This window comes from Rhipicephalus microplus, unplaced genomic scaffold, assembly GCF_043290135.1.
Source record: "Rhipicephalus microplus isolate Deutch F79 unplaced genomic scaffold, USDA_Rmic scaffold_342, whole genome shotgun sequence".
NCBI lineage: Eukaryota > Metazoa > Arthropoda > Arachnida > Ixodida > Ixodidae > Rhipicephalus > Rhipicephalus microplus.
Window position 1 is genome coordinate 90,001 of NW_027464910.1, and position 12,500 is coordinate 102,500.

General features: G+C 61.5%; 1 non-coding gene across 1 annotated transcript; it reads left to right on the top strand.

Moving 5' to 3' along the window:
- Positions 1-9,239: 9,239 nt before the first annotated feature.
- Positions 9,240-11,054, top strand: LOC142793865 (small subunit ribosomal RNA). Its single transcript, XR_012891883.1, has one exon. It is a non-coding gene; the product is annotated as a small subunit ribosomal RNA (ribosomal RNA).
- Positions 11,055-12,500: the final 1,446 nt, after the last annotated feature.

Here is a 12,500-nt window from a genome sequence, read left to right on the forward strand (position 1 = left end):
CCGGCTGACGCGGTTTTTGCCGCCCCGGCTGACGCAGTTCGGACTTAGCACTTTTCGGCTGTGCCTGGCTGGCGGCCCACTCACTCGATCGCCATGTCTGTTTGCCACAGTTTTCCCGGTGGTGCCGCACCCGGGCTCGCCCCGGCTGACGCGGTTTCGTGCCGCCCCGGCAGACGCGGTTTTCGCGCCGCCCCGGCTGACGCGGTTTCGTGCCGCCCCGGCAGACGCGGTTTTTTGCCGCCCCGGCTGACGCAGTTCGGACTTGGCACTTTTTGGCTGAGCCTTGCTGGCGGCCCACTCACTCGATCGCCATGTCTGTTTGCCACAGTTTTCCCGGTGGTGCCGCACCCGGGCTCGCCCCGGCAGACGCGTTTTTTTTTTCTTTCGCCCCGGCTGACGCAGTTTTCGCGCCGCCCCGGCAGACGCGGTTTTCGCGCCGCCCCGGCAGACGCGGTTTTTTGCGCCGCCCCGGCTGACGCAGTTCGGACTTGGCACTTTTTGGCTGAGCCTGGCTGGCGGCCCACACACTCGATCGCCATGTCTGTTTGCCACAGTTTTCCCGGTGGTGCCGCACCCGGGCTCGCCCCGGCTGACGCAGTTTTCGCGCCGCCCCGGCTGACGCGGTTTCGTGCCGCCCCGGCAGACGCGGTTTTTTGCGCCGCCCCGGCTGACGCGGTTTTTTGCCGCCCCGGCTGACGCAGTTCGGACTTGGCACTTTTCGGCTGTGCCTGGCTGGCGGCCCACTCACTCGATCGCCATGTCTGTTTGCCACAGTTTTCCCGGTGGTGCCGCACCCGGGCTCGCCCCGGCAGACGCGTTTTTTTTTTTTCTTTCGCCCCGGCTGACGCAGTTTTCGCGCCGCCCCGGCTGACGCGGTTTCGTGCCGCCCCGGCAGACGCGGTTTTTTGCGCCGCCCCGGCTGACGCGGTTTTTGCCGCCCCGGCTGACGCAGTTCGGACTTAGCACTTTTTGGCTGAGCCTGGCTGGTGGCCCACTCACTCGATCGCCATGTCTGTTAGCCACAGTTTTCCCGGTGGTGCCGCACCCGGGCTCGCCCCGGCTGACGCAGTTTTCGCGCCGCCCCGGCTGACGCGGTTTCGTGCCGCCCCGGCAGACGCGGTTTTCGCGCCGCCCCGGCTGACGCGGTTTTTGCCGCCCCGGCTGACGCAGTTCGGACTTAGCACTTTTCGGCTGTGCCTGGCTGGCGGCCCACTCACTCGATCGCCATGTCTGTTTGCCACAGTTTTCCCGGTGGTGCCGCACCCGGGCTCGCCCCGGCTGACGCGGTTTCGTGCCGCCCCGGCAGACGCGGTTTTCGCGCCGCCCCGGCTGACGCGGTTTCGTGCCGCCCCGGCAGACGCGGTTTTTTGCCGCCCCGGCTGACGCAGTTCGGACTTGGCACTTTTTGGCTGAGCCTTGCTGGCGGCCCACTCACTCGATCGCCATGTCTGTTTGCCACAGTTTTCCCGGTGGTGCCGCACCCGGGCTCGCCCCGGCAGACGCGTTTTTTTTTTCTTTCGCCCCGGCTGACGCAGTTTTCGCGCCGCCCCGGCAGACGCGGTTTTCGCGCCGCCCCGGCAGACGCGGTTTTTTGCGCCGCCCCGGCTGACGCAGTTCGGACTTGGCACTTTTTGGCTGAGCCTGGCTGGCGGCCCACTCACTCGATCGCCATGTCTGTTTGCCACAGTTTTCCCGGTGGTGCCGCACCCGGGCTCGCCCCGGCTGACGCAGTTTTCGCGCCGCCCCGGCTGACGCGGTTTCGTGCCGCCCCGGCAGACGCGGTTTTTTGCGCCGCCCCGGCTGACGCGGTTTTTTGCCGCCCCGGCTGACGCAGTTCGGACTTGGCACTTTTCGGCTGTGCCTGGCTGGCGGCCCACTCACTCGATCGCCATGTCTGTTTGCCACAGTTTTCCCGGTGGTGCCGCACCCGGGCTCGCCCCGGCAGACGCGTTTTTTTTTTTTTCTTTCGCCCCGGCTGACGCAGTTTTCGCGCCGCCCCGGCTGACGCGGTTTCGTGCCGCCCCGGCAGACGCGGTTTTTTGCGCCGCCCCGGCTGACGCGGTTTTTGCCGCCCCGGCTGACGCAGTTCGGACTTAGCACTTTTTGGCTGAGCCTGGCTGGTGGCCCACTCACTCGATCGCCATGTCTGTTAGCCACAGTTTTCCCGGTGGTGCCGCACCCGGGCTCGCCCCGGCTGACGCAGTTTTCGCGCCGCCCCGGCTGACGCGGTTTCGTGCCGCCCCGGCAGACGCGGTTTTCGCGCCGCCCCGGCTGACGCGGTTTTTGCCGCCCCGGCTGACGCAGTTCGGACTTAGCACTTTTCGGCTGTGCCTGGCTGGCGGCCCACTCACTCGATCGCCATGTCTGTTTGCCACAGTTTTCCCGGTGGTGCCGCACCCGGGCTCGCCCCGGCTGACGCAGTTTTCGCGCCGCCCCGGCTGACGCGGTTTCGTGCCGCCCCGGCAGACGCGGTTTTCGCGCCGCCCCGGCTGACGCGGTTTCGTGCCGCCCCGGCAGACGCGGTTTTTTGCCGCCCCAGCTGACGCAGTTCGGACTTAGCACTTTTTGGCTGAGCCTTGCTGGCGACCCACTCACTCGATCGCCATGTCTGTTTGCCACAGTTTTCCCGGTGGTGCCGCACCCGGGCTCGCCCCGGCAGACGCGTTTTTTTTTTTCTTTCGCCCCGGCTGACGCAGTTTTCGCGCCGCCCCGGCAGACGCGGTTTTCGCGCCGCCCCGGCAGACGCGGTTTTTTGCGCCGCCCCGGCTGACGCGGTTTTTTGCCGCCCCGGCTGACGCAGTTCGGACTTGGCACTTTTTGGCTGAGCCTGGCTGGCGGCCCACTCACTCGATCGCCATGTCTGTTTGCCACAGTTTTCCCGGTGGTGCCGCACCCGGGCTCGCCCCGGCTGACGCAGTTTTCGCGCCGCCCCGGCTGACGCGGTTTCGTGCCGCCCCGGCAGACGCGGTTTTTTGCGCCGCCCCGGCTGACGCGGTTTTTTGCCGCCCCGGCTGACACGGTTCGGACTTTGCACTTTTCGGCTGTGCCTGGCTGGCGGCCCACTCACTCGATCGCCATGTCTGTTTGCCACAGTTTTCCCGGTGGTGCCGCACCCGGGCTCGCCCCGGCAGACGCGTTTTTTTTTTTTTTCTTTCGCCCCGGCTGACGCAGTTTTCGCGCCGCCCCGGCTGACGCGGTTTCGTGCCGCCCCGGCAGACGCGGTTTTTTGCGCCGCCCCGGCTGACGTGGTTTTTGCCGCCCCGGCTGACGCAGTTCGGACTTTGCACTTTTTGGCTGAGCCTGGCTGGCGGCCCACTCACTCGATCGCCATGTCTGTTTGCCACAGTTTTCCCGGTGGTGCCGCACCCGGGCTCGCCCCGGCAGACGCGTTTTTTTTTTTCCTTCGCCCCGGCAGACGTGGTTCCCCCCCCCCCCTCCGTCTTTCTTTTTGTTTTTTTTTTTCGCCGCGGCTGAAGTGGATTTTTCGGTGCCTCGACGCCCCGGTAGTCGCGGTTTTTCCGTTTCCGCACGGCCCCGGCTGACGCTGCTCGGTCACAGTCGCCTTTTGTGGTGATTGCAGACTTCTTGAGCGCGGGTGTTTTTTTTTTTTGTTGTTGTTGTTGTTTTATTACGCATTCGCTCCAGCAGACGCTGTTTAGACTTTTTGTTTCCTCTTTTATCCTGCGACGAGGTGACGAGGTTTATTCGGTGCCCCGCCGCCCCGGCTGAAGTGATTTTTCCTGTCCCGTGCCGCCCCGGCTGACGCGGTTGGGACTTCGCGTTTGTTCGGCCGCCACGGGTTTTGGCGCACTCGCTCGGTTGCTTGTTGTTGCCACTTGTTGCGAACCCAGGTTTCTTGAGCGAGCGCGGGCGTTTTTTCTTCCTTTCTTTCTTTGTTCTATGTGTTAGCGAATCGGCCTTTAATATCACACGAGGACTCACAACCAACAATTTTCAGTTTGAAGTGTAAAAAATCTGCAGGTGTTGACGTAACTGACTTGCCCCGTACCCTTGAGTACATCCATGAAGTTCTCGTAGTACTACTAAATCGCATTATTCCAAGTGAAGAAATTCCCATAAACTTGCAAACCTCTACACGAAAATCGGTGCGCGTGATAAAGTTGAAAATTATCGTCCGATATCAAATGTGCCTTCTATAACACAAATTCTAGGAAAAAAAAAAAAAAAACACTTGTTCGCCGTTTTCTGCGCCGTGACTGGCAGCACTCCGGCGAAGCGAAACGGGGTCGATTCGAGCACGATATCGGCGTCTTTCGACGTGCTCGCCGGCGACCGTCGCACGAGTACGTCGCACGAGCGCGTCTGCCGGGGCGCCGTTTGCGAAGCCGACGCAAAAGTGGGAACCGCCGCTCGGATGATCGCCGCTTTCGGCAGAGTGAGTGTTGGCACTCCGGGGAAGCGAAACAGCGTGAATGCGCCCACGAAATCGGCGTATTTTGAAGTGCCCGCCGGCGACCGTCGCACGAGTACGGTAAACCGCGTCAGCCGGGGCGTAGTTCGGGACGCCGACGAAAAAGTGGGAAGCGCAACTCGGATCTTCGCCGTTTTTGCAGGAGTGAGTGGCGGCCCTCCTGCGAGACCAAGAAGCATCGATTCGTGCACGAATTCGGCGCCTTTCGACGTGATCGCCGGCGACCGTCGCTCGAGTAGGGCAAACCGCGTCTGCCGGGGCGGGCTTCGGGACGCCGATGCGAAAGTGGGAAACGCTGCTCGGATGTTCGCCGTTTTTGGCCGAGTGAGTGCTGGCACACGGGCGAAGCCAAACGGGGCCGATTACGGCACGATATCGGCGTCTTTCGACGTGCCCGCCGGCGACCGTCGCACGAGTACGGTAAACCGCGTCAGCCCGGGCGGAGTTCGGGACGCCGATGCGAAAGTGGAGAACGCCGCTCGGATCTTCGCCGTTTTTGGAGGAGTGAGTGGCGGCACTCCGGAGAAGCCAAGGAGCGCCAATTAGCGCACGATATCGGCGTCTTTCGACGCGCTCGCCGGCGACCGTCGCACGAGTAGGGCAAACCGCGTCTGCCGGGGCGGGGTTTACGACGCCGACGCAAAAGTGGGAACCGCCGCTCGGATGTTGGCCGTTTTTGGCAGAGTGAGTGCTGGCACTCCGGCGACGCGAAAGAGCGCGAATGCGCCCACGAAAGTGGCGTATTTGGACGTGCGTGACGGCGACCGCTGCAGGAGTACGAAAAACCACGTCAGCCGGGGCGAGCGACACACGGCGGTCTGGGTGCTTATCGCTGCTATTATAGGGGCACCCCGGCAGACGCAGAAAAAAAAAAAAAAATTTTCGACCTTCTTTTTTGCTGGTCGAGCTCGGGTAACCCAGGTCGCAATGGGAGCCGCGCACGAAAGCGGCGTCGCGAGACGCGTTCGCGGTCGCTAGTCGCACGAGCTCGGCAACCGCGTCAGCCGGCGCGGAGTTCGGGATGCCGACGGCTAAGTGGGTACCGCTGCTCGGATGTTCGCCGTTTTTGGCCGAGTGAGTGCTGGCACTCCGGTGAAGCCAAGGAGCGCCAATTCGTGCACGATATCGGCGTCTTTCGACGTGCCCGCCGGCCACCGCCGCACGAGTACGGCAAACCGCGTCTGCCGGGGCGGGGTTCGCGACGCGTACGCAATAGTGGGAACCGTCGCTCGGATGTTCGTCGTCTTTGGCCGAGCGAGTGCTGGCACTCCGGCGAAGCGAAACGGGGCCGATTCGGGCACGATATCGGCGTATTTCGACGTGCTCGCCGGCGACCGTCGCACGAGTACGGCAAAGCGCGTCTGCCGGGGCGAGGTTTGCGACGCCGACGAAAAAGTGGGAAGCGCCGCTCGGATCTTCGCCGTTTTTGCAGGAGTGAGTGGCGGCCCTCCTGCGAGACCAAGAAGCATCGACTCGCGCACGATATCGGTGTCTTTCGACGTGCCCGCCGGCCACCGCCGCACGAGTACGGCAAACCGCGTATGCCGGGGCGGGGTTGGCGACGCCGACGCAAAAGTGGGAACCGCCACTAGGATGTTCGCCGTTTTTGGCAGAGTGAGTGCTGGCACTCCGGCGAAGCGAAAGAGCGCGAATGCGCCCACGAAAGTGGCGTGTTTGGACGTGCTTGACGACGACCACCGCAGGAAAACGAAAAACCACGTCAGCCGGGGCGAGCGACCCATGGCGGTCTGGGTGCTTATCGCTGCTATTATAGGGGCACCCCGGCAGACGCAAAAAAAAAAAAAAAAATTTTTTTCGACATTCTTTTTTGCTCGTCGACCTCGGGTGACCCAGGTCGCAGTGGGAGCCGCGCACGAAAGCGGCGTCGCGAGACGGCTTCGCGGTCGCTAGTCGCACGAGCTCGGCAACCGCGTCTGCCGGGGCGGAGTTCGGGACGCCGACGGCTAAGTGGGAACCGCCGCTCGGATGTTCGCCGTTTGTGGCCGAGTGAGTGCTGGCACTCCGGCGAAGCCAAACGGGGCCGATTCCGGCACGATATCGGCGTCTTTCTACGTGCTCGCCGGCGACCGTCGCACGAGTACGGCAAAGTGCGTCTGCCGGGGCGGGGTTTGCGACGCGTACGCAATAGTGAGAACCGTCGCTCGGATGTTCGTCGTCTTTCGCCGAGCCAGTGCTGGCAATCCGGCGAAGCCGAACGGAGCCGATTCGGGCACGATATCGGCGTCTTTCCACGTGCTCGCCGGCGACCGTCGCACGAGTACGGTAAACCGCGTCAGCCGGGGCGGAGTTCGGGACGCCGATGCGAAAGTGGGAAGCGCCGCTCGGATCTTCGCCGTTTTTGGAGGAGTCAGTGGCGGCACTCCGGTGAAGCCAAGGTGCGCCAATTCGCGCACGATATCGGCGTCTTTCGACGTGCCCGCCGGCCACCGTCGCACGAGTACGGCAAACCTCGTCTGCCGGGGCGGGGTTTGCGACGCCGACGCAAAAGTGGGAACCGCCGCTCGGATGTTCGCCGTTTTTGGCAGAGTGAGTGCTGGCACTCCGGCGAAGCGAAAGAGCGCGAATGCGCCCACGAAAGTGGCGTGTTTGGACGTGCTTGACGACGACCACCGCAGGAAAACGAAAAACCACGTCAGCCGGGGCGAGCGACCCATGGCGGTCTGGGTGCTTATCGCTGCTATTATAGGGGCACCCCGGCAGACGCAAAAAAAAAAAAAATTTTTTTCGACATTCTTTTTTGCTCGTCGACCTCGGGTGACCCAGGTCGCAGTGGGAGCCGCGCACGAAAGCGGCGTCGCGAGACGGCTTCGCGGTCGCTAGTCGCACGAGCTCGGCAACCGCGTCTGCCGGGGCGGAGTTCGGGACGCCGACGGCTAAGTGGGAACCGCCGCTCGGATGTTCGCCGTTTGTGGCCGAGTGAGTGCTGGCACTCCGGCGAAGCCAAACGGGGCCGATTCCGGCACGATATCGGCGTCTTTCTACGTGCTCGCCGGCGACCGTCGCACGAGTACGGCAAAGTGCGTCTGCCGGGGCCGGGTTTGCGACGCGTACGCAATAGTGAGAACCGTCGCTCGGATGTTCGTCGTCTTTCGCCGAGCCAGTGCTGGCACTCCGGCGAAGCCGAACGGAGCCGATTCGGGCACGATATTGGCGTCTTTCCACGTGCTCGCCGGCGACCGTCGCACGAGTACGGTAAACCGCGTCAGCCGGGGCGGAGTTCGGGACGCCGATGCGAAAGTGGGAAGCGCCGCTCGGATCTTCGCCGTTTTTGGAGGAGTCAGTGGCGGCACTCCGGTGAAGCCAAGGTGCGCCAATTCGCGCACGATATCGGCGTCTTTCGACGTGCCCGCCGGCCACCGTCGCACGAGTACGGCAAACCTCGTCTGCCGGGGCGGGGTTTGCGACGCCGACGCAAAAGTGGGAACCGCCGCTCGGATGTTCGCCGTTTTTGGCAGAGTGAGTGCTGGCACTCCGGCGAAGCGAAAGAGCGTGAATGCGCCCACGAAAGTAGCGTATTTGGACGTGCTTGACGGCGACCGCCGCAGGAGTACGAAAAACCACGTCAGCCGGGGCGAGCGACCCACGGCGGTCTGGGTGCTTATCGCTGCTATTATAGGGGCACCCCGGCAGACGCAGAAAGAAAAAAAAAAATGGGGACATGGCGTGCGTCACCGTGCGGCTTCGCAGCGTTGCCGAAGTCGCCGAGCCCTTCGACTGAGCCGAACGGCGGACAGGGAACGTTGGTCGGCCGTTCTAACCTGTCGGTGCCACGCCGAGACGTCGTTAAGGAAAACCGCGTCGTGGGCCTCTACGACGCCGTCGAGTCGTTGTACGTTTGGTGTCCAGCGTGTCGGCGGCGAGTAGCGGACACGTCGTTCACGACTTCGGTCTTTCGCAGTCGACGCGAACTTGCGGAGAGTCGTGGTGCCTCACGTTTTCGGCAGAAACCGCGGCGGAATTTTCCCGTGCGTGCGCGCACGACCTCGGTGCTGTGCCGTCAGCGTAGTGTTGCACAAACTCGTGGCCTACCCAAGGTGCGGTACGTTTGCGGCCGTATCCTCGGTGGGAATTTCGTGAGTAGGGTCGCAAATTCTACGACCTCGGCGGGTTTGAGAGCGACGTAGACTTGTGGCACGCTCAACATGCCACACGTTTCGGGGCACACCCGCGGTGAAATTTTCTCGAGTACGCTCGTATTAGGGCCCAAGGAGGTCTGGGTACTTATCGCTGCTATTATGTGGGGGTTCTCGTGAGCGGCGTACGCGAAAGCGACCGGGTGTCTGATATGCGGCGGGCTTCGGCCTCGTCAAGCGTGTCCTCGGGTCTGCTCCAGGGGAATCCACGGCAGTCGTCTGCAGCCTCATCCGCTTGATGCGTTAGGGGCTGGTTGTCGGACGGTGCCGTTTTACCACGATATCGAGGTGTGTTCCGTGTCGTCCTCGGGCGATTCAGATGCGAAAGCGCCGAAGACGCGGGCGTGACCCGTCGTCTGGCGGCTTTGCAGTCTCGGCTCCGTTGCTAGTTCCGGCCGGTCCACCGACAGTGCAGCGGGCTTGGGCAACCCGCACGGCGCGACCGAGTCGATGCAACGAAAAAGAGCGAGCATGAACGTGCTTCTTGCCGCACGGCTCCCACTCGTCTTTCGGGAAGGTTGTGCCGTAGCGAGCTCGAACGCCGTCATCTCGGAGTGCAAAATAAGCGTGTTGGGGCGCCTGAAGGTGGCCTCCGCCGCACACAGACTGCGTCCGGCCCGCCGAGGGCGAGGACGGACGCGCAGTCGAACGATTACCTGGTTGATCCTGCCAGTAATCATATGCTTGTCTCAAAGATTAAGCCATGCATGTCTAAGTACATGCCGAAATAAGGCGAAACCGCGAATGGCTCATTAAATCAGTTATGGTTCCTTAGATCGTTTCTTCCTACTTGGATAACTGTGGCAATTCTAGAGCTAATACATGCAGTGAGCCTGGAGCCCTTTGGGTAACGGGTGCTTTTATTAGACCAAGATCGATCGGGTTTCGGCCCGTATTGTGTGGTGACTCTGGATAACTTTGTGCTGATCGCATGGCCACGAGCCGGCGACGTTTCTTTCAAGTGTCTGCCTTATCAACTTTCGATGGTAGGTTACTTGCTTACCATGGTTGTTACGGGTAACGGAGAATCAGGGTTCGATTCCGGAGAGGGAGCCTGAGAAACGGCTACCACATCCAAGGAAGGCAGCAGGCGCGCAAATTACCCACTCCCGGCACGGGGAGGTAGTGACGAAAAATAACAATACGGGACTCTTTTGAGGCCCCGTAATTGAAATGAGTACACTCTAAATCCTTTAACGAGGATCAATTGGAGGGCAAGTCTGGTGCCAGCAGCCGCGGTAATTCCAGCTCCAATAGCGTATACTAAAGCTGCTGCGGTTAAAAAGCTCGTAGTTGGATCTCAGTTCCAGACGAGTAGTGCATCTACCCGATGCGACGGCTCGGACTGAACATCATGCCGGTTCTTTCTTGGTGCACTTCATTGTGTGCCTCGAGATGGCCGGTGCTTTTACTTTGAAAAAATTAGAGTGCTCAACGCAGGCGAGTCGCCTGAATAAACTTGCATGGAATAATAGAACAAGACCTCGTTTCTGTTCTGTTGGTTTTTGGAATACGAGGTAATGATTAAGAGGGACGGACGGGGGCATTCGTATTGCGGCGCTAGAGGTGAAATTCTTGGACCGTCGCAAGACGAACTACTGCGAAAGCATTTGCCAAGAATGTTTTCATTGATCAAGAACGAAAGTCAGAGGTTCGAAGGCGATCAGATACCGCCCTAGTTCTGACCATAAACGATGCCAACCAGCGATCCGCCTGAGTTACTCAAATGACTCGGCGGGCAGCTTCCGGGAAACCAAAGTATTTGGGTTCCGGGGGAAGTATGGTTGCAAAGCTGAAACTTAAAGGAATTGACGGAAGGGCACCACCAGGAGTGGAGCCTGCGGCTTAATTTGACTCAACACGGGAAAACTTACCCGGCCCGGACACTGGGAGGATTGACAGATTGAGAGCTCTTTCTTGATTCGGTGGATGGTGGTGCATGGCCGTTCTTAGTTGGTGGAGCGATTTGTCTGGTTAATTCCGATAACGAACGAGACTCTAGCCTATTAAATAGGTGCGGGGTTCCCAGCACCTTACAACCTTCTTAGAGGGACAAGCGGCTCCTAGCCGCACGAAACAGAGCAATAACAGGTCTGTGATGCCCTTAGATGTCCGGGGCCGCACGCGCGCTACACTGAAGGAAGCAGCGTGTCTTTATCCCTGTCTGAAAAGACTGGGTAACCCGTGGAACTTCTTTCGTGATTGGGATAGGGGCTTGCAATTGTTCCCCTTGAACGAGGAATTCCCAGTAAGCGCGAGTCATAAGCTCGCGTTGATTACGTCCCTGCCCTTTGTACACACCGCCCGTCGCTACTACCGATTGAATGATTTAGTGAGGTCTTCGGACCGATGTCCGGCGCGGCCTTTCGGTTGCGCCGGTCTGTTGGAAAGATGACCAAACTTGATCATTTAGAGGAAGTAAAAGTCGTAACAAGGTTTCCGTAGGTGAACCTGCGGAAGGATCATTAACGGATTGTGAAGGGTGAGCGCCTCAGCTGCGTCTGCGCCCGACACTTTCTGCCGCTGACCCCGTTTGGACGCGGGGTCGGCTTTTCCCCACGGGGCTGCCTGAATGTGGAGCGGCACCCCGTGACAAATTGTTGCGCCCAGCGGACGCCAACACCGCGACCTTGGACGGTCGGCCAGGTGGCGGACGCGGGTACAAACGGCGCAACGCACTCATAGGTCGGCTTTCGACCCGCCACTGCACCGTGGCTCGAAGCGCTCGAAATGCGCGACCCGACCGCTGCGGGACCGCCTAGTACTGTAAACAGGAGCGGCGGAGCGCGAACGGCGAGTCGTGGTTACGTCGGTAGAAGGCGAGGCTGCGCGTTCCCGAAACGCCAGCCGAGTGCCCTCCCGACCGTTCGAGCGTGCAAGAACGAGACCCGACAATCGCGCGGCGACTGCCAAGTACGAGAGGAACGGCACAAGCGTCGGCGGTCGGTCAAGGAACTGGCGATGTGACGGGTCCGCTGTGCACCAGTGCATACCGTCCCGCCGTCCGCGGCAAGCGCCTCCGCGTCCTCGGGTGACGGAGGCTGCCGGTCGGTTCTTGCAGGCGAGGGATCTCGCTGGCACCGGTTCGCGTTGACGCGCGGCCGGTCATGGCACGGCGATGCGACGGCCGAGGTGCGCAGTACTCGATGGAGGAACCGCACGCTCCGATGACCGTCCCGCCCTCCGCGGCGTATGCGTACCGACCGTAATGGTTGCAGCAGCGCCGGCCGGCTTTTGAATTCGCCACACGAAACACGGTGCGAGATCGCGGTTAGGGGAGCGTCGACGTTGCCAGGCGTTTTGCTTGCTGCCGAGGGAAAGGCGGCACGGCCACGTCGCGCTCGTCGCGATTAGCGGGTCTGCGCGCTTTGGGAAGGTGCCGCAACGACTTGCCGAAAGAGGAAGCACGGAAGAACGAGGGACTTGGACGTCCCGACAATTGAACGCACTTGCGGCCAGGCCCTTGCTGGCTTCGTTCTTCCGCCTCGAGTAGGCTCGTACGCGGCTCCGGCGCCGAAAGTGGTCCTTGGCACCGACTTCGGTGGACGTGGGAAGTGCCGCGCAAGTACGGCGCGCCTGGCTCCACCTGTTGGCTAAAGTAGGCAGCCGGATCGGCATTTTGGTGTGCGGTGGCAAACCGTGGATGCGAAAAAAGCTTGTGCGATTTCGTGGAACAAAAAGCGGGGGTCCCCCTTTTTATGCGGAGGAGACCGACCCGCCCGCCGTGGTGAACCGCGACGCCACGGTAAAAACGGGAGAGGCTTGTCGATGGGACCGTGCATCCCGCGCTCCACGGAGGCCGGGAGGCGGCCGCCCGAGGAAATGTGTAGCCGTCGAGGCCCGCATCTGCGTGCACTCTTATCCAAATGGGTGTACCGCAGGCATTTTCTGGTTAGGCGGGCCAATGAGAGCGA